The sequence below is a fragment of the Anomaloglossus baeobatrachus genome, chromosome 6, assembly GCF_048569485.1.
Source record: "Anomaloglossus baeobatrachus isolate aAnoBae1 chromosome 6, aAnoBae1.hap1, whole genome shotgun sequence".
In the NCBI taxonomy this organism is placed as follows: domain Eukaryota; kingdom Metazoa; phylum Chordata; class Amphibia; order Anura; family Aromobatidae; genus Anomaloglossus; species Anomaloglossus baeobatrachus.
Window position 1 is genome coordinate 98,254,250 of NC_134358.1, and position 27,132 is coordinate 98,281,381.

A 27,132-nucleotide genomic window follows, 5' to 3' on the forward strand; every position below is an offset into this window, starting at 1 on the left:
GGGCAGTATCCATCTGCGATTCATTTCTCCTGCCATAGAGACATGCAGAATGAATTGCAGCATGCTGCGTTTGGCAGTGAGTATTGGCTCACGCACCCCCATGCAAGTCTATGGCTGCGCATGAAACATCGCACTGCACTCGCATGTAATCAGACTGCAGTGTGATATACACAGAGACAAGCAATGGAGGAAATGGGGAGGAAGTGCTCCCTCCCCTCCGAAGCAGTGACACGATCGCAAGATCGCATCACAGTCGCATGACCCTCGACTGACGCTCGCAGCAGAGGGCCATTAGCATATCACTTCTGATGCTCTCACATCGGAAGCTGTACACAAGTGGAACTGTACCCGGACAGTGATAGTCAAAGTTCAATCGAGTCCATGGTTAAGCCATGACACTAACCTCTGATTGTCACACCCGGTCAACGTAGGGATAATTATACAAACACCATTTGCCCGAAGGGCAACAAGAGGTACCCTAACTAATGATCTAACCAAATAAAATTTATTAAATTATATAATTGGACAAAGAATAAAATTGGCAGGTGGGAGGCTAATTCCGTATTAGATGAGTGCGGCCACGGACCGACACTGCTCTAGATAAATTCCTAATGTAATATGGCTGGCTATCACCTATACTGCCTGTTAAAAACTACCTAATAGCTAATAGCCTCCCCAGGTAGTTTTTAACAGGCAGTGTTAATTTATCCAGAGTAGTGTCGGTCGGCTGCACTCATCCAATACGGAATTGGCCTCCCAGCTGCCAATGTTATTATTTGTCCAATTATATAATTTAATAAAGTTTATTTGATTAGGTCTTAGTTAGGGTACCTCTTGTTGCCCTTCGGGCAAATAGTGTTTGCGTGGTTAAGCCATGAACTCGTGTGAACTCTGATATCACCGCAAACACATCCGAAAAAAGCCAAAGACTGCCGAGTGACGAGCAGTGCAGTGAATACCTCCGGAAGTTAATAATCGAACCCGGAAGCAGAAGCAAGTGGGAGATAGCGGGTCTGCAGGATGCGTTGCAGGACCTGTACGTATAATCATAATGTTTTTTAATAATGTGCTTTTTTTTTACAGCCCCTGGACCCGAACTGGACCCGAACTGTAACACGGATTTCCCAGGAAAACTCGTGTTCGGGACCTTGTGCATGAATACTATGTGTTCGGTACAGGCCCTGAACTCTACAGTTCGGGTTCGCCCATCACTAGTTCTGACACAATCAGAATTTTTTTATTTACTCATGTAGCAGAGCTGAGTGAGCTTTCCTGCTCACACGAGGCTCTGAATAGAGATTGTACATTGACAGTGAGGGGTTAGCCAGAGGAAGAGCCATGCCAGACTGCTGTGCATGTGACATTGTAGTCCAATGAACAAAGATAACAAATAAACAACAGTTCGGACCTTGACAAAACAGATGTACCTTAATTTTCCTTGTTAATTCTTGCAGCATGCTGGATTCAGCTTACATAGCAAAAACCTGCTGACAGATTCTCATTAATGTTCTTTTGAGAGTAGCGGATAAGAGTCTAGTTTGCATGTGACCGTAACTATACAAATAGCATACATGGGGCCACCTGACCCATTTCTCAAATTGCAAATACAGGGGAATAACATGTTACATACTTTTACAATCCAGCAGCTTGCAGTCACATAAGTGATTGCAGACTTTTCTTTTCAGCCTGGAAACCCCCTTTAATAAAATGCTTTTCCCAGACTTCTTAAAATATTTTCTTACTCATCAGTTTATAATAAGAGTTATATAAAATGACCGATTTTAAATTGCCTTCCATAGCTTATTCTATTGGGCCTAATATAAATATTTCATAACAACCTATTAACAATTTTTTCCAGAACAATTTATTTTAGTTTTATGGAATCAGATTCTCCATGCACTATTTTAGGCGTCACTATTCAGTGGTGCTCCAATCAATAAAGCATCCATGCATAGCTGACTTACTTCCATCACTCATATTTCTGTTTTTTTCGGCATTGTGAGCCAAGAAATACATTAGCCATGCTTTATAATAATTAAGCAAGATTGAGTGCATCATAGATGAATGAGCATTTGAGCAAATATTCCTTCATTAGGACATACAGGATCATAAAGTATTATCAATACACCATGTCAGAAATACATCAACCACCCACTAAGAAATTATATTAGATTTCTGCATAAGAAATCCTATCTTTGGCCTATATTCCTAACAAGTGGTTTGTAGATTTAGGGCATTATGAAAATTATGTTTTTAACCTCTAAATCATAAGGTCATATTTTAATGGTATACACAGCACATTGTCATATTGAATGCTATTATTACAGATAATGAGGATGATGATACAAATATTTTTTATGTGTTATCCAATTAAATCCTTATGAAAGTAAAGCTTCACTGAACTTTTAAGTAAACATCTTACAATACAGCTCTTAGTTTGGAAAAGTTTCTACTCAACATTTAATAATTGCACTTGAGGACAGCTTGCCCCATCCATATTAATATGAATCAGAGAAGGATGAGGATTGAATTACTGTAGCCCTTTACGTTCTCCCTGCTGAAATGAGGTTCAAGAGTTCGCTATTGTCACGAGGGTACCGTGATGTAGAGTGATCTCTCCTATTTCTGATGCGAGGATTTCACAGTGCAGGGCTTCATTCACACTTGCTCAAGATAATACTGCTTGCTGTGCATATTCTCCTTGATCCAGCGCTGCTAGGGTTAAGTAGATCCTCTGGTCTCCTGAAACTCTGAGTGTGAGCAATAGTCAGCTGTTCTCTATTTGTAATCAGCTCTGCTATAAAGGCCTCTCTCCTAGTCCAGTTAATCGCCGGTGATAGTTTCAGCTTTACTGCCTCTAGAAGGAACCTGTGAGCTGAGGACCAGGAAACCATTCTGAGAACATTTGCTAGGTGAGAGTTGTGTTGTCTTCATTAATCCTGTTTGGTTTTCCCATGTGGTCCGTATCTCATTATTATCTCTTCACGACATCCAACCTATATGTACAGGGCAAGTCAGAAGTGGGTGTATGGAGCTTGCTCACAGGGGGAGATAGCACCATATCTCGCACAGAATGACTGTGTATTACAACCAGGACCTGCCTCTGACAATTGTTTGTGGGACAAAGCTCCACCCATGATTGTTAACCTGCAAATGCTGTTTTCAATCTCTGATAACTGGATTCAACATGCGATGGCATATAGGGGCGCGCCATTTTAAGAATCCACAGGTGTGCCCGTGATGTGATGGTAGGTCACTGATTGGTTGACATGACAGCAGGGGGGTCTTCTGAAGACCTTCATACTTGTCATATCAGAGCTCCTTTAAAACCCTGCCTAAGTCTGGCCTTTAAAGGAGACTGTGATTTTTCACTATTTGTGCTATGGAATTGCTGTATATAGCACAAGCGACCAGATGATCACAGCTTCAAACCCCTAAGGGGACTGTTAAAAACAGTGAAAAGTGAAAAAAATGTTTTAAAAATTATAATAAAAATAAAAAAATATAAAAGTTAAAATCACCTCCCTTTTGCCCCCTTAAAGTAAATGAAAAAAATACAAATATGTTCTATCACCAGGTTCAGAAAGGCCCAATCTATCAAAATAAAAGTCATTAACCCAATCAGTAAACCTAATAAAAAATTAAGAACGCCAAAATTACGTTTTTTGGTCTTTACACTGCCACAAAAATGCTGTAACAAGCTATCAAAACATTATATAGATTCCGAAGTGGTCTAAATAAAAATGTTATCTTCCCCCCCCCCCCAAAAAAAAGCCATCACTCAGCTCTATCACCGGACAAATAAAAATGTTGCGTATTTTTGAAAATAGTGACACACATTTTCTTTTGCAAATTTCTGGGGGGTCTAAAATTAATATAATAAAATGGACAACAAAAAAAAAAAATCCCCCCCAAAAATGTCAGAATTGTGTTTTTTTTTTCACAATTTCTCCCCATTTAGATTTTTTTCTCCATTTTCCCATACATTATGTGGTAGAATGAATGGTTCAAAAGAACAACTCGTCACATAAAAAACAAGCACTCCAGTCTATGCAGACGGAAAAATCAAAAAAATTATGGCTCTGGGAAGGAGGGGAGGAAAAAACAAAATGCAAAAAATGGAAATTAACTCCAATTGTCAAAGGACTAAAGTGTTACCTACTAGATGAAACTTTTAAAGGTTGTGTGTCACCCACTAAATACAGTATGCAAATTTATTTTTCAGATAGAAGGAGGACTTAGGGGTGCTTCACACACAGCGAGCTCGCTGCCGAGATCGCTGCTGAGTCACGTTTTTTGTGACGCAGCAGTGACCTCATTAGCGATCTCGCTGTGTGTGACACTGAGCAGCGATCTGGCCCCTGCTGCGAGATCGCTGCTCGTTACACACAGCCCTGGTTCATTTTCTTCAAAGGCACTCTCCCACTGTGACACACAGATCGCTGTGTGTGACAGCGAGAGAGCGACGAAATGAAGCGAGCAGGGAGCAGGAGCCGGCATCTGGCAGCTGCGGTAAGCTGTAACCAAGATAAACATCGGGTAACCAAGGTGGTTACCCGATATTTACCTTAGTTACCAGCCTCCGCAGCTCTCACGCTGCCTGTGCTGCCGGCTCCGGCTCTCTGCACATGTAGCTGCAGTACACATTGGGTTAATTAACCCGATGTGTACTGTAGCTAGGAGAGCAAGGAGCCAGCGCTAAGCACTGTGCGCGGCTCCCTGCTCTCTGCACATGTAGCTGCATTACACATCGGGTTAATTAACCCGATGTGTACTGTAGCTAGGAGAGCAAAGCTAAGCGGTGTGCACTGGTAACTAATGTAAACATCGGGTAACCATACCCGATGTTTACCTTAGTTACCAGTGTCCGCAGCTTCCAGACGCCGGCTCCGTGCAAGCGCAGCGTCGCTTGCACATCGCTGCTGGCTGGGGGCTGGTCACTGGTCGCTGGTGAGATCTGCCTGTTTGACAGCTCACCAGCGACCATGTAGCGAATCGATGCAGCAGCGATCCTGACCAGGTCAGATCGCAGGTCGGATTGCTGCTGCATCGCCAAAGTGTGAAGGTACCCTAAAGGCACCGTCACACTAAGCAACTTACCAGCGATCCCAACAACGATAGGGATCGCTGGTAAGTTGCTAGGAGGTTGCTGGTGAGATGTCACACTGCGACGCTCCAGCGATCCCACCAGCAACCTGACCTGGCAGGGATCGCTGGAGCGTGGCTACACGAGTTGCTGGTGAGCTCACCAGAAACCAGTGACCAGCCCCCAGCGCCGCGTGGAAGATGCTGCGCTTGGTAACTAAGGTAAATATCGGTAACCAACCCGATATTTACCTTGGTTACCACCGCGAGCTACACGTGCAGAGAGCAGGGAGCAGCGCACACTGAGCGCTGGCTCCTTGCTCTCCTAGCTACAGCACACATCGGGTTAATTACCCGATGTATGCTGCAGCTAAATGTGCACAGAGCAGGGAGCAGCGCACACCGCTTAGCGCTGGCTCCCTGCTCTCCTAGTTACAGCACACATCGGGTTAATTACCCGATGTGTACTGCAGCTAAATGTGCACAGAGCAGGGAGCAGTGCACACTGCTTAGCGCTGGCTCCCTGCTCTCCTAGCTACAGCACACATCGGGTTAATTAACCCGATGTGTCCTGCAGCTAGCTACATGTGCACAGAGCAGGAGCCGGCAATGACAGTGAGAGCGGCGGAGGCTGGTATCAAAGGTAAATATCGGGTAACCAAGGACAGGGCTTCTTGGTTACCCGATGTTTACTGTGGATACCAGCCTCCGCAGAAGCCGGCTCCTGCTGCCTGCACATTTAGTTGTTGCTGTCTCGCTGTCACACACAGCGATCTGTGCTTCACAGCGGGACATCAACAACTAAAAAATGGCCCATGACATTCAGCAACAACCAACGACCTCACAGCAGGGGCCAGGTTGTTGCCGGATGTCACACACAGCAACATCGCTAGCAACGTCACAAAAGTTGTTCGTTAGCAGCGATGTTGCTAGCGATGTTGCTTAGTGTGACGGGGCCTTTAAACTCTAGTGTCACCTAGAAGAAGCAACGCTAAACATCAATATCAACTCTTTAACGAGCCTTGCCAAATGACTAAAGGCTACTTTACACACTGCGATATCGTTCCCGATATCGCTAGCGTGGGTACCCGCCCCCATCTGTTGTGCGACACGGGCAAATCGCTGCCCGTGATGCACAACATTGCCCAGACCCGTCACACATACTTACCTGCCCGGCGACATCGCTGTGACCGGCGAACCGCCTCCTTTCTAAGGGGGCGGTTCGTTCAGCGTCACAGCGACGTCACAGCTGCGTCACTGAACCACCGCCCAATAGAAGCGGAGGGGAGGAGATGAGCGGGACGAACATCCCGCCCATCTCCTTCCTTCCGCATAGCGGCCGTGAGGCAGGTAAGGAGAGCTTCCTCATTCCTGCGGCGTCACACGAAGCGATGTGTGCTGCCGCAGGAACGAGGAACAACCTCGTTACTGCTACAGTAACGATATTTGAGAATGGACCCCCATGTCACCGATGAGCGATTTTGCACGTTTTTGAAATGATGCAAAATCGCTCATAGGTGTCACACGCAACGGCATCGCTAATGCGGTCGGATGTGTGTCACCAATTCCGTGACCCCAACGAGTTCGCATTGGCGATGTCGTAGCGTGTAAAGCCCCCTTAAGGATATAAGCTAAACTAAGCCTAACACTGACATGCCAGGTATATCACTCTCCACAAGGAGAAATGTTAACCCTCCTTAGAGCCACAAAATGCAAATCACATTAAACAGTTATGTAGGTGATTTAACTTCTATGCAAAATCATAATAGCAAAATATATTTAACAGTTTTAATTATTTTGATAATTCTTTATGTAAGATGTGCAAATAAAGAAGTTTTGGTGTACTTTTGATATGACCAAATGCTTGGTGCATCATACACCCCCTCAATTTGCATACTGAGGAATACCCTGGCTCTAATTCATGGCACTTATTTGGTTAGAGCAAGCGCTGCCTGAACCCCAAAGGTATGGCAAAGTAAATGCTGTCATTCAGAGTCAGGTAACCACTCAGTAACCAAATTGAAGGGGGCATAACGGTGCACCGAGTTCTTGGCCATAACAAAGATGAACTTGTATGTTTTATAATGACCTCACTGCTTCACCACCACCACCACCGCGCGGAGCTGCCGCCTCACCATTGCGCGGAGCTGCCGCCTCACCACCGCCATCTCTGCCACCTCACCACCATGCGGAGCTGCCGCCCAATCTACACCCCACCTACTGTCTCCTCCCCAAAATCCAATAGAATATAAGCCCGCAAGGGCAGGGTCCTCTTCCTTCTGTACTAGTCTGTCTACTGTAACTTGTATATGCATTCTGTATATAACCCCTTCTCATGTACAGCTCCATGGAATTAATGGTGCTTTATAAATAAATATTAATAATAAGAATAATAATATTAATAATTAATTTTAAAACTAATTACAACAGTGAAATGTGTACTACTAATATGATTTTTTTATAAGTTCTAAGTCTCCTATATAACTTTTTAATTCAGTTTGTATTTTTGGGGTGACACAGTCCATTTAACTCATTCACAACATCTGATGTACCTTTATGTCATATGTCCTGTCCCTGACACATCAAGCCCACATCTTTCCGGACAGATGATGGCTCTATTATTCAGCGACTGTTAATGGAACTGTCAATATCTGACAGTGACATTTAACTCTTCTACAGGGTTTATGCCATTACATTCGCCCATTGGCACACCCATGATGTGATCTCAGAGTCACAGAGCACGTAAGGGTTGCAATGACAGCCAGGGCCGGCTAAACGCCTTTGTACTTGTCATGATGGCTATACTGTGAAAGCATTCATAGCAGACTGTGATTTTTGCTATACAAAGCAGTGCTTATGCACTACTATGTATAGTACAAGCTAATGGATGATCGTAAGTTCAAGTTCAGTATGGCAACTTAAAATACATAAAGTGTTTCAGGTTTTGGGTACACACTTGGTTTCACCTTCTTAGATTGCTCTCCTCTTTCCTTCCGGGCAGTTTCACGACTGTTAAGACAGATGTCCTAGTGGCGGCTCAAAATATTATTCCCAAACACTGGAGGTTCCCTGACCCTCCATCTATGAGGGATTGGATCCCAAAGTTGAACCACCAGGAGCGTATGGAATCCCTTATAGTGCATGATTACGATTCTTGGGACCAACATGCTAAAATTGGGTTCTCCTGGTCTGCACTCTAAAGCCCACTTTACACGTTGCAATTAGTTGTACAATCGCATTTGCGATGTGACACGCCCAGGTTGCATACGGGATCTATGAGATTTCACGTTGGTCGTTCATTTGCTGTCACACGAGCGTTAGTAGTCTATGTTAAATTGATCAATGTTATGTGCGATCCTTTAGATCATGTGTTCTGTGACGTATGCATTGGGCACCTTTTTTTTTTTTTTTATTTATTGACTTGACAAGCGTGTGTAATGTGTAGGGATGCGTTTTTACTATGTCATCTGCCATTCAGCTCTGCTACATGGCCGCTAACAGCAGACACAGACAGCCATGTAGCAGAGCTGAATGGCAGATGGCAGCAGACACAGACAGAGCCGCACTGTCAGAATGAACTCGGGTGAACTTCACCCGACTTCATGGTCATGCTGCGGCTCTGTCTGTGTCGCGCCCTGATTAGCGGTCACCAGTGAAGACTCACCGGTGACCGCTAATCTCCTGAGTAACTGAAGTTAGCAGCCCTCTCTCATACTCACCAATCCCCGATCCCCGGCGCTGCACGGCTTTCTCACTGCTCCGGCGGCTTTTACTGTTTTGAAAAAGCCGGCCGCCCATTAAACAATTTCGTATTCCCTGCTTTCCCCGCCCACCAGCGCCTATGATTGGTTACAGAGAGACACGCCCCCACTCTGAGTGACAGGTGTCACACTGCACCCAATCACAGCAGCCGGTGGGCGTGTCTATACTGTGTAGTGAAATAAATAATTAAATAATTAAAAAAAACGGCGTGCGGTTCCCCCCATTTTTTAAAACCAGCCAGATAAAGCCATACGGCTGAAGGCTGGTATTCTCAGGATGGGGAGCTCCACGTCATGGGGAGCCCCCCACCCTAACAATATCAGCCAACAGCCGCCCAGAATTGCCGCATACATTATATGCGACAGTTCTGGGACTGTACCCGGCTCTTCCCGATTTGCCCTGGTGCGTTGGCAAATCGGGGTAATAAGGAGTTATTGGCAGCCCATAGCTGCCAATAAGTCATAGATTAATCATGTCAGGTGTCTATGAGACACCCTCCATGATTAATCTGTAAGTTACAGTAAATAAACACACACACCAGAAAAAATCCTTTATTAGAAATAAAAACACACACATATACCCTGGTTCACCACTTTAATCAGCCCCAAAAAGCCCTCCTTGTCCGGCGTACTCCAGGATGATGCAGCGTCGCTTCCACCGCAGCTGCATGGAGGTGACCGGAGCCGCAGCAGACACAGCCGCTCCGGTCACCTCCACACAGCAAATGAACACAGCCGCGCGATCAGCTGCTGTCACTGAGGTTACCCGCGGCCACCGCTGGATGCAGCGGTGGCCGCGGGTAACCTCAGTGACAGCAGCTGATCGCACGGCTGTGTTCATTTGCTGTGTGGAGGTGACCGGAGCGGCTGTGTCTGCTGCGGCTCCGGTCACCTCCATGCAGCTGCGGTGGAAGCGACGCTGCATCATCCTGGAGTACGCCGGACAAGGAGGGCTTTTTGGGGCTGATTAAAGTGGTGAACCAGGGTATATGTGTGTGTTTTTATTTCTAATAAAGGATTTTTTCTGGTGTGTGTGTTTATTTACTGTAACTTACAGATTAATCATGGAGGGTGTCTCATAGACGCCTGACATGATTAATCTAGGACTTATTGGCAGCTATGGGCTGCCAATAACTCCTTATTACCCCGATTTGCCAACGCACCAGGGCAAATCGGGAAGAGCCGGGTACAGTCCCAGAACTGTCGCATATAATGTATGCGGCAATTCTGGGCGGCTGTTGGCTGATATTGTTAGGGTGGGGGGCTCCCCATGACGTGGAGCTCCCCATCCTGAGAATACCAGCCTTCAGCCGTATGGCTTTATCTGGCTGGTTTTAAAAATGGGGGGAACCGCACGCCGTTTTTTTTAATTATTTAATTATTTATTTCACTACACAGTATAGACACGCCCACCGGCTGCTGTGATTGGGTGCAGTGTGACACCTGTCACTCAGAGTGGGGGCGTGTCTCTCTGTAACCAATCATAGGCGCTGGTGGGCGGGGAAAGCAGGGAATACGAAATTGTTTAATGGGCGGCCGGCTTTTTCAAAACAGTAAAAGCCGCCGGAGCAGTGTGAATGCTGTGCAGCGCCGGGGATCGGGGATTGGTGAGTATATGAGAGAGGGGGATAGACTGACATGGACAGAGAGTGAGGGACAGAGATAGTGACGGACTGACAGAGATTAGTGCATGACAGACATTGTGAGGCGCTTCAGAACGCAGCTTTTCAGCTGCGCTCTGAAGCAGACCTTTTTTAAGCTGCGGTGCAGAGCGCACACCTGCGCACATAGCATCAGACATCAAAATCGTATGAGGGATGTCACACGTTACAATTGACTAGGTTCGTGCAACAAAACGCTCAATTCTAGAGAATGATACGATGTGTTTGCGATCAACGGTTTTGCGTACAATCCTGATCGCATGTAGCTGTCACACGCAGATACCTCACAAACGATGCCGGATATGCGTCACTTACAACTTGACCCCAACGACGGATTGTGAGATATATTGAAGCGTGTAAAGCGGGCTTAAGATGATCCACAGTTCTGTCTGGCTTTTTTCATCTGATCAGGGTGAGAAAGCTACCTAGCCCCCCTCCCCTTCTCTCCTCTTGCTCTAGTTCTCCTCTCTTCCCTTTTTCTCAACTCTTCCCTCGCTATTCTTTTTTTTACCCAAGTTACACTTTGGGCTTTAATTGTAGCCTTTGATGTCTGTTTTTTAATAATATTGCTTATATTTTATTTGTTGATTTGAGCTGAGATTGTTGGTTCCCTCTATTTTATACTTGAGCAGTGACTTGTAACAGAACTTTAAGAACTTTCCACCTCCCTCTAACTTTGTCATTGCTACCAATATGCACAATGGCAGCTGGGAGTTCCCCAACCCCACTCAGCAATCTGTCTATTTGATCCACAATATGCTGAACCCGAGCACCCGGCAGACAACACACTGTTCGGTATTCCTGGTCTCGGCGACAGGTGACCCTGACTGTCCGCCTAATTATAGATTCCCCTAGTACCAACATCTGTCTGGCCTTTGCTGTGCTCTTATTTTCATCCTTCCTAAAGGCCGCTTCACACGCAATGACATCGCTAACGAGATATCGTTGGGGTCACGGAATGCGTGACACACATCCGGCCTCATTAGCGACGTTGTTGCGTGTGACACCTACGAGCGACTGCTAACGATCAAAAATACTCACCTTATCGTTGATCGTTGACACGTCGTTCCTTTCACAAATGTCGTTGCTGGTGCTGGACGCAGGTTGTTCATCGTTCCTGAGGCAGCAAACATCGCTACGTGTGACACCCCAGGAATGACGAACAACAACGTACCTGCGTCCTGCCGGCAACGAGGTGGGTGTGTCGTTAATGCGGCTGCTTTCCGCCCCTCCGCTTCTATTGGCGGGCCGCTGTGTGACGTCGCACGAACCTCCCTCTTAAAAAAGAGGTTGTTTGCTGACCACAGCGACGTTGCTAGGAAGATAAGTATGTGTGACGCGCACTACCGATTTTGTGCACCAGGTTTGTGCAGCGATTTGCCGTGACGTACAAACGACGGGCACGGGTGCTTTCGGTAGCGACATAGCTAGCGATGTCGCTGCGTGTAAAGCGCCCTTAACAGTAATTGTTTTCCTGGTTTTAGGAGCTATGTCCTGCTGTAGTGATCCTAGTCCTGGGCCTGCATCCCCAATATCAGCCAAGATAGTTGATTTGTTGAGTCTTCCTTAAATCTCTGACCTTATTAATAAAGGGGAGTAAATATAGACCTGCCAGGGAAAGAGAAAAGTATATCTTTTTTTTTTTATTTTAACCCATAGTTAATTTGTCTTCTTTTTTACGGTGCAAGATATCCCCCTTAAGGCCCCTTTACACACTGAAACTTTGTAGCGATCCCAACCTGGCCGGGATCGCTACAAAGTCTCTGGTTAGTCGTTGGTGAGCTGTCAAACAGGCATACCAGGGCCAACGACGCAGCAGCGATACGGACATGCAGAATGACCTAGGTAGTCATTTGGGACGTGTCAAAGCAGCTTTTTGAAAGGGAAGTCACTAACGAAGTCATTGTAACGGTATCAAACACACCGATGTATGCTGCACAGCGGGAAACAAAGGACCAAAAAATGGTCCTGAAAGATTTGTAGCAATCAGCGACAACACAGCAGGGGCCAAGTCGCTGATGCGTTTCACACACTGCAATGGCGCTGGGGAGGTCGCTATTACGTCACAAAACCAGTGACGTTACAGCAATGTCGTTAGCGATGTTGCAGTGTGTAAAGGGGCCTTTAGTTTAAAATAGATTTTATGATCACATGAATTTGATGATGGATCACGTTTTCTTCCACAAAAAAAAATAATCTTAATTCTTAGAGTAAAGATATCCTTGATCTCAGGATTCAGGCAGCATAAGATCATCCCACTCTGCTTCCCTTTCTTTTGTCTGCATTTTTAGCTCTGAAACCTATTGCCTAAGTTCACACATATTCATATCACTGCTGGCAGCTAGACAGTGGCTTCCCATTGAGCCAATAGTTCCCACTGTGCTAAATCAGAACATCAGCAGGCCGTCAGCCCTCACTCTGCATGACTGATGGCCAAGGGTTTTACAATATAGTTGAATTAATGAACTAATGTAAAAGTGGCCCAGTACTTACAAGCCTGACAAGTATTGTATTATCCTTATGACATGCTTGTATTATGCTATGCTATGATTTCCATATTGTAATCTCCGGAGCATTGTACTAACAGCTTGATCAACATTGATCTTCTATACGAATGTAAAATCTCTGTTTTGAACTGAATTGCAAGTCATAAATATAGGTTTAAAAATCTGTAGGTAATGTAATTGTGACGCCCTGGGCAAGCCAGGGGTCACAGGTCATAACACCACCACACCCTACACCCCAGTTAGGAACATCAAAGCTAACCCAAAATCCTTGTTGCCTTCCTCCAGGGGCTGATGTTCACACCAGGGGGTGGGCCAGGCGGTTGGCTCCGCCCACCGAGGAGTTCACAGCCCTGGAGGCGGGAAGAACCAGGCAGATAGAGTTTGGAGGAGGAAGTGGAAGGAGTGGAAGTTTAGCCCAGGCAGGGCTCGAGTAAAGTTCAGTTTAGGAAGTGAAGGAAGTAAAGTGGTAAAGGAGGACAGTAAGAGTGGTGACAGGAAAGAAAGAGTGTGGAAAGCCTGAAGTTGGTCCAGCTGTGTGCAGGACAGAGTCACCAAGGTCAGCAACGGCGGTGATTGTCCGGAGGGGTGACCGTTTGGAAGTTCCTGGAAGGACCGCGGACGGGTAGTGGCCCGGCGGTCTGGAGCAGTGTACAAAGGACAGTCAGCACTAGGGCAGGGGCCTCTCGGACCCCGGCAAGGCTTGGAGTCGCCATAATTTGCCAAATCCGTCAGTGAAGGGGACGTCGATCCCCCAACAACCAAGTCCCGATTGAAGACAACAGCCCAACCATTACAGTAGAGACACCGCCACCGCCAGGGCACCAGTTTCTAAGGGCCAGCGCCTGCGGGCAAAGAGTAGAGCTCCTCTGGTCCAGCTTGAAGCCGGGGAGCGGGTTACCGGTGGGAACCCATCGAGACCATCAACAACATCAGGTGCAGGAAAAGAGACATCACCGTCACCTACTGGGGAAAGCAAGTGCAGCCGTCCGTGGGAACCGTCTTTCCAGCCGTGTGTTTTACCGAGAACTGTGTCAACGTCTCAGGCTGAGTGAGTACCACAGTGCCGCAAGGCACAGCGCTGCCCCCGCGTCCCTACGCCCACCAAGCCCTGCATCTCCCACCTCATCACTGGGCCCCGGGATCACCACCCCTACCCACGGAGGGGCAACACAACAACTTGCTGCTTCACACCATCACTCCCGGGATCCCCACACCGAGCAGCGGTGGTGCTAACAAATCACCACAACCGTGGGTGGCGTCACGGACAATAGACAATATCGCAACAACCCAATCCCCTTTCACTCACGGGGGAGGAGCGCCGCTCGAGAACCCCCGGGATCCGGCCCACCGCTCGAGCCATCACTGAGTAGCAGCAGCCGGACCCGAGCAGAGGGGTGAGCGCAGTGCTGACACCCTCCTCCCCGCCCGCGACAACTTGGCGTCACGCACAGGATCTTACCGCTCTGCCGTCTGGTAGAGGTGCGCCTTGTTACCGCCGGAGGTATCCGGCAGGAAAATTTCAGAAGCCGCCATCTTTGGCGCGAAAAGTTCCCGCTCGAGCGTCTTCTCGAGTAGTCGAGGCGCGAAGGCCAAAACCCCGCCCCGAGAGAGGAGGGGCCGGAAAGAGCTAAGGGGACGCGATGGTGGCTGGCTGTATGTGAACGCAGCTATAAAAGCAGGGACGCCAGGACTCTGCAGACATCTTGTTCCTGGGAAAAGCCGCCAGCAACATGTGGATGCCGTCCCGCGACACCGTAGCCCCCGCGCCTGGGACCGTGGCGTGGGTGGAGATCCGGACCGCGCAGCTCTACCAACGGCTGCAGGTCAAGATCCAGCTCCTCATGGAGGAGTGGGAGGCTGACATGGCGGACGTTATAGCAGCCGTGCGGAGACGCGAGGAGGAAGCGGAGGAAGGGAGGGTGAGTGACCCACGCCCCGATGCCCTGGAAGGGCCGGTCATTGTGGCTGCGGGACCCGGTCCAAGCCCTCTCCCCCCGTTGCCTCCCTTGCCACCCGTCTCGGAGGTTGTGACCCCGCCACTAGGCCTGCTACCACCGCAACCGGTAGCAATACCCAGCATCCCCGCCCAGGCGGGCCGACCTTTAGCCGGAGCCCGTAGTCGACCGGAGGTGTTGCCCTGGAAGGTCCCAAAAACTGAACCGGAGGCATCCCATGAAAAGTCCCCCGAGCCGGAGCTGATGACCCGCTCCGAGCCGAAGGCCCAGCAGCGGAAAGCCCCTATGCCCATCCCCCACACCTCGGCTGAGGTAGCGCCGGGTTGTTGCTGTAAGGCAGCGCGCAAGGTCAAGACACCGCGGGACACGCCGCCCAGATTCCTGACAGTGGGCAACGTCCAGAATGTCCCGCGGGGCCCGACCCGTGCGCCGGAGCTCGCAGCAGCGCCATATTGGGATAGGGAGCCGGTACCGTTGGGCCTGGAGATCGGTGAATGGGAGAGAAAGAAGGCCGAGCTGGTGGCCAGAGCCATTAGAGAAAAAGAGAACCTCCAACAAGCAACATTCCGTGTCCGGGGACCGCTGTACGAGGGGCAGGTGAGGCGGTTTGATGTCCGCCGGGGCTACAGGTTTATCTATGAACCGGGCCTGGAGGCCGAAGTGTTTGTAGCCAGGCGGGATGTGAATGCCCACCTACCTGAAGAACATCCCGGCCGTAACCTAATGCCGGGCGATATTGTACAGTACACCCGGCACTGTGGAGAGAGAGGGTGGTTTGCCCTGGATGTAAAACTGCGGGGCAGCCAGGAGAGCAGAGTGAGTCCCGCACCCCCTCCCTCGGAAGAAGCTGAAAGTCCGCAGTAGGGCAGCGGATGCCCGCTGCAGCAGTCCCCGTTGGGACCACTACTGAGTTTCTGTTTAAGTTTGTTTGAAAGTTTTGAAAATGATTACCGAAGTTTAACCAGATTGTCTAAAAGTGATTGAACCTGCCGGAGCCGGCACCGTTGTCCCCGTGGGGACCGTTTAAAAAGCTATTTTTCATGAGGAACTGCTCATGGACAAGCCCGTGAACTTGCAGGGCACCCACAAACGTTAAGTGGCTTGTAAATAAGTTGTTTACCGTTTCCGCAATGCCGCCTCCGGAGAGGCAGGTTGGAGGGAGGGCCCTCAGCAGAGCAGGCTGGGGCCCAGCCAACAATGGAACCGGTGGCTACCCTCTGGAGGGGAAGGACAGATCCCGCTCGGGTCACTTGTGCTGGACTGTGGGTCAAGGGGTGCTGCCTGGGTTTTAGGGGCAGCATCAGGGCCAGGTTGCTTGGGTGGGAGAGAGCGGAAACCGTAACCGTGAACCGTTATGCAATGTTAAAGAAATGTGCCTCCCGTCATGGGAAGAATTATTAAAAATGTAAATATGTTACCGTTTACTTTTTATGCATTTACAGAAAAATAAAACCGGTGTTGGACGGGCAGCCCGCGGACGGTCTGCATTTTGCTAAGGGGGAATGTGACGCCCTGGGCAAGCCAGGGGTCACAGGTCATAACACCACCACACCCTACACCCCAGTTAGGAACATCAAAGCTAACCCAAAATCCTTGTTGCCTTCCTCCAGGGGCTGATGTTCACACCAGGGGGTGGGCCAGGCGGTTGACTCCGCCCACCGAGGAGTTCACAGCCCTGGAGGCGGGAAGAACCAGGCAGATAGAGTTTGGAGGAGGAAGTGGAAGGAGTGGAAGTTTAGCCCAGGCAGGGCTCGAGTAAAGTTCAGTTTAGGAAGTGAAGGAAGTAAAGTGGTAAAGGAGGACAGTAAGAGTGGTGACAGGAAAGAAAGAGTGTGGAAAGCCTGAAGTTGGTCCAGCTGTGTGCAGGACAGAGTCACCAAGGTCAGCAACGGCTGTGATTGTCCGGAGGGGTGACCGTTTGGAAGTTCCTGGAAGGACCGCGGACGGGTAGTGGCCCGGCGGTCTGGAGCAGTGTACAAAGGACAGTCAGCACCAGGGCAGGGGCCTCTCGGACCCCGGCAAGGCTAGGAGTCGCCATAATTTGCCAAATCCGTCAGTGAAGGGGACGTCGATCCCCCAACAACCAAGTCCCGATTGAAGACAACAGCCCAACCATTACAGTAGAGACACCGCCACCGCCAGGGCACCAGTTTCTAAGGGCCAGCGCCTGCGGGCAAAGAGTAGAGCTCCTCTGGTCCAGCTTGAAGCCGGGGAGCGGGTTACCGGTGGGAACCCATCGAGACCATAAACAACATCAGGTGCAGGAAAAGGGACATCACCGTCACCTACTGGGGAAAGCAAGTGCAGCCGTCCGTGGGAACCGTCTTTCCAGCCGTGTGTTTTACCGAGAACTGTGTCAACGTCTCAGGCTGAGTGAGTACCACAGTGCCGCAAGGCACAGCGCTGCCCCCGCGTCCCTGCACCCACCAAGCCCTGCATCTCCCACCTCATCACTGGGCCCCGGGATCACCACCCCTACCCACAGAGGGGCAACACAACAACTTGCTGCTTCACACCATCACTCCCGGGATCCCCACACCGAGCAGCGGTGGTGCTAACAAATCACCCCAACCGTGGGTGGCGTCACGGACAATAGACAATATCCCAACAACCCAATCCCCTTTCACTCACGGGCGAGGAGCGCCGCTCGAGAACCCCCGGGTAGAGTTGAGCGCGGTTCGCGGTTCGAGGTTCTCCAGTTCTAAGCTCGAGTGATTTTGGGGGCTGTTCGAGATCGAACTAGAACTCGAGCTTTTTGCAAACGCTCGATAGTTCTAGATACGTTCGAGAACGGTTCTAGCAGCAAAAAGCAGGGCTTTTTACAGCTACAGTGTGCAGGAGCCATCGCTGGCAGCCTGCCAGAAGCTGGTAACCAAGATAAACATCGGGTATCCAAGCAAAGCGCTTTGGTTAGTAACCCGATGTTTATCCTAGTTACGTGCAGGAAGCCCACACTTCCCCGCTCAGCTCGCTCCGCCCCCTCCTGCCCGCGGCATGTACACATACATACACACACACACACACACACACACACTCTCTGCACACATGGCCCCGCTCGGCTTACCTGCGGTGATGAAGTCCCGCCATCCCGACCTCAGCGCTGTCACTGTCCTCCATGGCCGCCGCTTGTGTCATCACCTCTCGCTTCAGACCCGAGACTGACTAGCGGTGACGTCACGGGCCTCTCGCGATACTTGGTGTGAAGGCGCCGGTCATTGAACTCAGTGACAGGGGCTGTCAGTGTGCTGGAGATCAGCGCAGGTAATGTACCTCGCTGACAGCAGCACTTGTCATCCCCTGCAGTGACCTGGGCTGACCCATTGATGTTAGCTCAGGTCACTGCACTGCTCTCCCAGCCAATGGGGAACATCCTGCTCTTCATTGACTGGGACAGTGTGGATCGTCATGGCAACCCCTTGGATTACACCAGACCTGGATTTGTTTTTCATTCTAATAAATTGGTTAAAGAGGGAATGTTTTGGGGAGTGTTTTTTCAAATAAAAATGTGTTTGTCGTCTATTTTTTTTTTATTACTGACTGGGTTGGTGATGTCGGGTATCTGATAGACGCCTGACCTCACCAACCCCAGGGCTTGATGCCAGGTGACATTACACATCTGGTATTAACCCCATATATTACCCCGTTTGCCACCGCACCAGGGCGCGGGATGAGCTGGGGCGAAGCACCAGGATTGGCGCATCTAATGGATGCGCCACTTCTGGGGCGGCTGCGGCCTGCTATTTTTAGGCTGGGGAGAGTCCAATAACCATGGACCTCCCTAGTCTGAGAATATCAGGCCCCAGCTGTCTGCTTTACCTTGGCTGGTGATCCAATTTTGGGGGACCCCTACGTGTTTTTTTTTTTTTAATTATTTATTTAATTTAAAATAACAGCGTGGGGTGCCCTCAGTTTTGGATTACCAGCCAAGGTGAGGTTGCCAGCTGTGGTCTGCAGGCTGCAGCCGTCTGCTTTACCCTAGCTGGCTACAAAACTAGGGGGAACCCTACGTCATTTTTTTTTCATTTTTTGGCTAAATACAAAGCTAAGCACCCCTTAGTGCCACATGAAAGGCACCAAAGGGTGCTCCACTTTTTCTCCACTTTTTCTCCATTTTTTTCTCCACTTTTTCTCCACTTTTTCTCAATTTTTTCTCCACTTATTCTCCATTTTTTCTCCACTTTTTCTCCATTTTTTCTCCATTTTTTCTCCACTTATTCTCCATTTTTTTCCCCACTTTTTCTCCATTTTTTCTCCATTTTTTCTCCACTTTTTCTACATTCTTTTTCTACATTTTTTTCTCCACTTTTTCTCCACTTTTTCTCCACTTTTTCTCCATTTTTTTCTTCTTTTTTTCTCCACTTATTCTCCATTTTTTTCTCCACTTATTCTCCACTTTTTCTCCACTTTTTCTCCACTTTTTCTCCACTTTTTCTCCACTTTTTCTCCACTTTTACTCCACTTTTTCTCCACTTTTTCTCCACTTTTACTCCACTTTTTCTCCACTTTTTCTCCACTTTTTCTCCACTTTTTCTCCACTTTTTCTCCACTTATTCTCCATTTTTTCTCCACTTATTCTCCACTTTTTCTCCATTTTTTCTCCATTTTTTTCTCCACTTTTTCTCCACTTTTTCTCCACTTTTTCTACATTTTTTTCTCCTTTTTTTCTCCACTTATTCTCCATTTTTTCTCCACTTATTCTCCATTTTTTCTCCACTTATTCTCCACTTATTCTCCACTTATTCTCCACTTTTTCTCCACTTTTTCTCCACTTATTCTCCACTTATTCTCCATTTTTTCTCCACTTATTCTCCACTTTTTCTCCATTTTTTCTCCACTTTTTCTCCATTTTTTCTCCACTTATTCTCCACTTTTTCTCCACTTTTTCTCCACTTTTTCTCCACTTTTTCTACATTTTTTTCTCCTTTTTTTCTCCACTTATTCTCCATTTTTTCTCCACTTATTCTCCATTTTTTCTCCACTTATTCTCCACTTATTCTCCATTTTTTCTCCACTTTTTCTCCACTTTTTCTCCACTTTTTCTACATTTTTTTCTCCTTTTTTTCTCCACTTATTCTCCATTTTTTCTCCACTTATTCTCCATTTTTTCTCCACTTATTCTCCACTTATTCTCCACTTATTCTCCACTTTTTCTCCACTTTTTCTCCACTTATTCTCCACTTATTCTCCATTTTTTCTCCACTTATTCTCCACTTTTTCTCCATTTTTTCTCCACTTTTTCTCCATTTTTTCTCCACTTATTCTCCACTTTTTCTCCATTTTTTCTCCACTTTTTCTCCACTTATTCTCCATTTTTTCTCCACTTATTCTCCACTTATTCTCCACTTTTTCTCCACTTTTTCTCCATTTTTTTCTCCACTTTTTCTCCATTTTTTCTCCACTTATTCTCCACTTTTTCTCCACTTTTTCTCCGTTCTTTTTCTATGGTCGGTCTACCCATTAGCTCTGCCATGCATAGTGTAGCTCTACACCTACTGCACATGTTACTTTATGATTGACATCTCTTTCGTACCAGAGCTGTCTAAGCCTACTCTGACCCCATATTTGTCATTACTATATTGTCCTTGTACTGTATTATGACATTTGTATCATGTGTTTCATTTCTTGCTGTGTTGCAATTTTTTTGCTGCATCCCAATTGTACCTCTACATTGTTCGAGTTTATGTTATTGTTGTCTCACTCTTATGTGATACTGATTATTGTCATTTTTCATGATTACATGCAGATAAGTCCAATCTGATGAAGGCTCAGGCCGAAACGTCATTTGTAACTTGTTTTGGACAAAAACATATATGCTTATGAAGTAAAATGTTTTCTTAATACGAACCAATAAAGAGTGATTTTGCATTACTATCCGTTGTGACTTACTGACTTAGTCTGGGAGATTTAGAGTGCCGAGGTTACTCACTAATTTTATCTATTATTACCTCTGAGCACCTATATACCAGTGAGCAGAGCTTCCTCTACAGTAGTTCTCCTGATTAGGCATGCCCTTACCTCATGAGCTGGGCATTGCATCTTTGGTAGCAACCATTACGACATGGACTCTGCTGCTGTGGACCCGAGAAGAGTGAGTGCAGATTCATTGCACCCACACTCCTCACATGAAGGGTCCGCACTCCTAGAAAATGGGGGATACGTTCCCTGAGTGTCTCCCCCCCATATTCTAGACGGTCCAGAGTCGTCGTGGGACCCCTTTATTTTTTTTCTTACAATAAATTGGTGAAAGAGGAAATGTTTTGGGGACTGTTTTTTCAAATAAATTTCTTTTGTCGATTTTTTTTTTTTTTTTTTTTTTTTTTGTTAGTACTGACAGTTTATGATGTTGGGTATCTAATAGACGCCATGACATCACAAACTGCTGGGCTTGATCTCAGGTTACTTTACAGCTAGTATCAACCCGATTTATTACCCCGTTTGCCACTGCACCAGGGCACGGGATGAGCTGGGGTGAAGCGCCAGGATTGGCGCATCTAGTGGATGCGCCACGTCTGGGGTGCCTGCGGCCTGCTATTTTTAGGCTGTGAAGGCCCAATAACTATGGACCTTCCCACCCTGAGAATACCAGACCACAGCTGTCCGCTTTACCTTGGTTGGTGATCCAATTTGGGGGGGACCCTACTTTTATTGTGTAATTATTAATATTTATAAAATAATTATAAAAAAGAGCCTGAGGGGACCTCACATTGGATCCCCAACCACGGTAAAGCTGCCAGCTGTGGTTTTCAGGCTACAGCCGTCTGCTTTACCCTAGCTGGCTATCAAAAATGGGGGGACCCAACGTCATTTTTTTTTTTAACTATTTTTTAAATAGAAAAAATTAATGGGCTTCCCTGTATTTTGATTGCCAACCAAGGTAACGGCAGGCAGATGGGGGTGGCAACCCATAGCTGTCTGCTTTATCTGCGCTGAGAATCAAAAATACCGCGGAGCGCTACGTCATTTTTTTAAAGATTTATTTTTACAGCACTGTGATGTCCAGCAATCAAAATACAGGGAAGCCCATTTTATTTTTAGTTATTTAAATAAATAATTAATAAAAATATATATGGGCTCCCGCTGCATTTTTTGTATTGCTAGCTAAGGGTAATCCAAGCAGCTACTGGCTGCTAACCCCCACTGCTTGGTGTTACCTTCACTGGCAATGGAAAATCCAGGGAAGCATTTTTTATTTTTTTTGCCAAAAAACTACAAAAAAAGGACGTGAGCTTCGCCATTTTTTTGTATGCTAGCCAGGTATAGCAGGCAGGTGCTCTAAGAGTTGGATACAGCGCCAGAAGATGGCGCTTCTATGAAAATGCCATTTTCTGAGGTGGCTGCAGACTGCAATTCGCAGCAGTGGGGCCCAGAAAGCTCAGGCCAACCTGTGCTGCGGATTCTAATCTCCAGCTGCTTAGTTGTACCTGGCTGAACACAAAAATGGGGCGAAGCCTACGTCATTTGTTTTCTAATTATTTCATGAAATTCATGAAATAATAAAAAAAGGGCTTCCCTTTATTTTTGGTTCCCAGCCGGGTACAAATAGCAACTGGGGGTTGGGGGCAGCCGTACCTGCCTGCTGTACCTGGCTAGCATACAAAAATATGGCGAAGCCCACATAATTTTTTCAGGGGGCAAAAAACTTCTGCATACAGTCCTGGATGGAGTATGCTGATCCTTGTAGTTCTGCAGCTGCTGTCTGTCTGTATGGAGAAGAGCAGACAGCAGCTGCAGAACTACAAGGCTCAGCATACTCCATCCAGGACTGTATGCAGAACTTTTTTTGCCCACCAAAAAAATGACGTGGGCTTCGCCATATTTTTGTATGCTAGCCAGGTACAGCAGGCAGCCACGGGCTGCCTCCAACCCCAGTTGCCTATTTGTACCCGGCTGGGAACCAAAAATATAGGGAAGCCCGTTTTTTTTTAATTATTTCACTTATTTCATGAAATAATTAAAAAACAAATGACGTGGGCTTCGCCCCATTTTTGTGTCCAGCCGGGTACAACTAGGCAGCTGGGGATTGGAATCCGCAGCACAGGTTAGCCCGAGGTTTCTGGGCGCCTCTGCTGCGGATTTCAGTCCACAGCCGTCCCAGAAAATGGCGCTCTCATAGAAGCGCCATCATCTGGCGCTGTATCCAACTCTTCCAACCGCCCTGGAGCCGGGTGGCTTGTTGGGTAATCATGAGTTAATACTGGCTTTGTTTTACTAGCCAGTATTAAGCCAGAGATTCTTAATGTCAGGCACGTTTGACCCGGCCATTAAGAATCTCCAATAAAGGGTTAAAAAAAAACACCACACAGAGAAAAAATACTTTAATAGAAATAAATACACAGACACATTAGAGACTCCATCTTTATTACCCCCTGTCAGCCCTCCACGATCCTGCTCTGTCTTCTTTCTTTCTAGTGTAGTAGTAGTGACGATTGTAGTGAGGATGAGGTGCACCAGCCCATCACTTGGGGCTGGGGAACCTCATCCTCACTACAATCCTCACTAGTGTAGTAGTATTGACGATTGTAGTGAGGATGAGGTTCACCAGCTCATCACTTGGGGCTGGGGAACCTCATCCTCAGTACAATCCTCACTACAATCGGGAAGCAGCGTGCAGCCTTCACTCCGTGAGTGATCAGTGCTGCTAGCGGTAACAGCGGTAACGCTGACAGACGCGTTACCATAGCAACGGTGCTCTCGGAGCCGCGGTTAGCGGTGACGTCACCGCTAACTGCGTTGCTATGGCAACGGTGATCTCCGTTAATGACCGGCTGTGTCAGCCGGTCCCTAACGGAATGGGGAGTCGACCGTGTGCTAGAGCATGTCGCCGGTACACATATGTGCACCGTGTACCGGAGAAATGCTCTCGCAGGTCCTACATGACGTGTCATAGTCATGTGACCAGTCTGTAGCCAATGAGATAATAGCCACGTGACTGGTCACATGGCTATTTTGACGTCACGATAGGTCCTGCTTCTCTGCTGGCAGTGCCGTCACCAGGAGGATTCAGCGATCATCGGATGGAATAGCGGCAGGAGACAGAGTGCAGAAGGGATCGCGAAAACCGGTAAGTGTTATGGCAATGTTTATTAACTGTTTGTGTACATTTATAATGCATTTTTATGTGTTTGTGATTGCCTCCCATTATAGCCTATTGGCTCGAGTTCGGTTCGTCGAACGTTCGACGAGCCGAACTCGAACGGGACCTCCGTTCGGCGAACCGACCTCGAGCCGAACCGGGACCGGTTCGCTCATCTCTACCCCCGGGATCCGGCCCACCGCTCGAGCCACCACTGAGCAGCAGCAGCCGGACCCGAGCAGAGGGGTGAGCGCAGTGCTGACACCCTCCTCCCCGCCCGCGACATAATCACTGAAAAAAGTTCAACAGAACTTTAATATTATATATTCATATACCCCCTACTATTTGATGGAACATGGTAATGGCTCACAGTTCTTGAAAAAGTAAGGCAATACACCTGTTGCTGGAGACACTGTCATCTTTTTTACTTTCGTTCTATGCAATATTGTAGCCATAAGTGATGGTCTTATGTTTTTACTAACATGCATTAAATACAAATAATTTACAGAAGAAAAAGGGTTAGCAATCAGATACAAAATATGAAAGCAGTAGATGACCTGTTTAGACCGTATAGCAAGAAACCCTAAATAGGATATTGAAAAACGCTGCTATATAAAGTGCCCACTTCTACCAAAAGGCTCCTTAATCTCATCTAGGTACCCCGCACTCTAGGCACACATGGCAATGATAACAAGGGAAAAGAAAAGAGAGAAGAGCCAAGGTGTATATATATATATATATATATATATATATATATATATATATATATATATATATATATATATATATATGAGAGAGAGAAACCACAGGAGAGCCACTTTCCCCAGCCAAGTGGTATATAGTGTAGTAACTCCAAATAGATTTGCCCAGCTTTCCTGAGATTAACCCTAAATTCACAGTCATAGAATCATAGAATGGTAGAGTTGGAAGGGACCTCAAGGGCCATCGGGTCCAACCCCCTGCGAGTGCAGGTTATCCTAAATCATCCCAGCTATATGTTTATCCAGTTTCCGCTTGAAGATTTCCATTGATGGAGAGCTCACTACCTCCCGTGGTCGCCTGTTCCACTCCATGACTGCTCTCACTGTCAGAAACTTTTTCCTAATGTCTAATATGAATCTCCTTCCTTTAAGTTTCATGCTATTGCTTCTTCTACTTCCTTGGGCTAATGAGAATAGGGTAGTTGCCCTGCACTGTGACCACCTTTCAGATATTTGTAGACCGCTATTAAGTCTCCTGTCAGCCTTTTCTTTTTCAAACTAAACTTCCCTAGTTCTTTTATCCGTTCTTCAAACGTTCTTCTTCAGTCCTCAGGCATATACAAACTGATATATTAGGGAGCTGCTTGGAGTCATAAGCAGTGCTGTAAATAAGTATACAGGGTCCTCCAACATCTCTAGCGGTTTATAATATAATTATCATTGCCTCGACGCGTTTCCCTGTTATCATCGGTTCATCAGGAGGCCAGATCAGCATTTTATTCAGAAAATCCAAGGGTGGCACCAGGTTCACAATGGAAAACCACACAGGCAGTTTCCCCACACCATAGATCTGGGTAGCACTGACAATGCATATGTATGCCAGTCATCAGTGTATCAGGAAACCCATATAGTTATGAATAATTATGAATCTACTGCTTTCATATTTTGTTTCTGATTACCAACCCTTTTTCGTCTGTAGATTATTTGTATTTAATGCATGTTTGTCTGTCACTATCAGGATTTTCCTAAAGTTTTATTATAATAAAATTTGTACATTTTTATGGGAAATTGTTCGACATTACTATTTAATTATTCCCTTATACCATTTTCTTTATTATTACATTTTTTATGTTTTTAGACATGTAGCAATCTCTCACCAGGTTTTTGCCACTTAATCTGAGAGTAACATAATGTAGGGAAAGAGACCTTTACTCGAACAATGTATTACTTACTGGGCTGCTTAGTATAGTTTTGATAAAATCACTGTTTAATCAGCAGGAGATATAATTACAGGACTACTTGGTGTGCTACCAGGTAGTCAAGCCTATCCATGAGCTATGTATAGCACCGCCCACACCACTGATTGGCAAATTTCTTTGTGCACTATATATGGACAGAAAGCTGCCAATCAGCGATGTGGGTGGGGTTATATATCTTCTCATTCAAATAAATGCAAGAGCTGCAGCGAAGAAAACAGTGATTTTATCAAAATGACAGCAAGCAGCTGAGTAAGTGACACATCGCTGGAATCAGGGTCTCTGTTTTTATATTATGCTTCTCTCATGTGGGCAGCAAAAATCTGGTGACAGATTCCAATTTAACAAGTCACCTGCCATCAAGACCGTGGAAACGACCTATCTCAAGTAATTTGCCTATCCCTGTAACCCACCCCTGCCTGGAGAGACTCATTGACTTGTGGCTTTAACCCTGGTTAAACGAAATAGGTTTAAGTCAGCCCTTCCCTCCCCTCCTTTCCCTCTCCCTCTTTCCCTATTATCTCTTTCTCATTCTATTTTCTTTATACCCCTCTCTATTTCAATCGCTTGTATTACATTTCTTGTCTTTTTTCTTGTTTAATCTTCTTGCAATAAGTGTTCTCATTCGTAGTAAACCCCGGGTAGGGGAACGTTTGATTTGCATTGTTTGTATTTTTAAAAAAAAACAATAAAATATGTGAAACTAAACAGTCACCTGCCATATACATATATGATATAATGAAGTCATAGAATGGGTTCCTGACTTGGAACTTTACTTTTTAAAAGTTTGTTGTCACTACATCATAAATGGGTAAATTGCAAAATGCTTGTAAAAAGAATCAACTTTGAATTTTACTTGTTATTAAAATCTTTGCTCGTTAGCACACACAGGGAATTTTTATTGTATCCTGCTGTTGCATAGATTACTGGCCACTGTTGCACTTTGTCTGAATTGGTCTTCCTCTTAGGAAAGGAGTGCAGCAGGTATATACTATTTCTATAAGTCATATAAGTGCTACTCTGATGCTTGTCAAAGTACTGGATCCAATTACTGCCTGGCCACTGCGCTCCTTTGATGCAGCATTAGAAATCAAATGGTTTGGACTAGAGGTACAGCTGTCAATCAGTAGTAT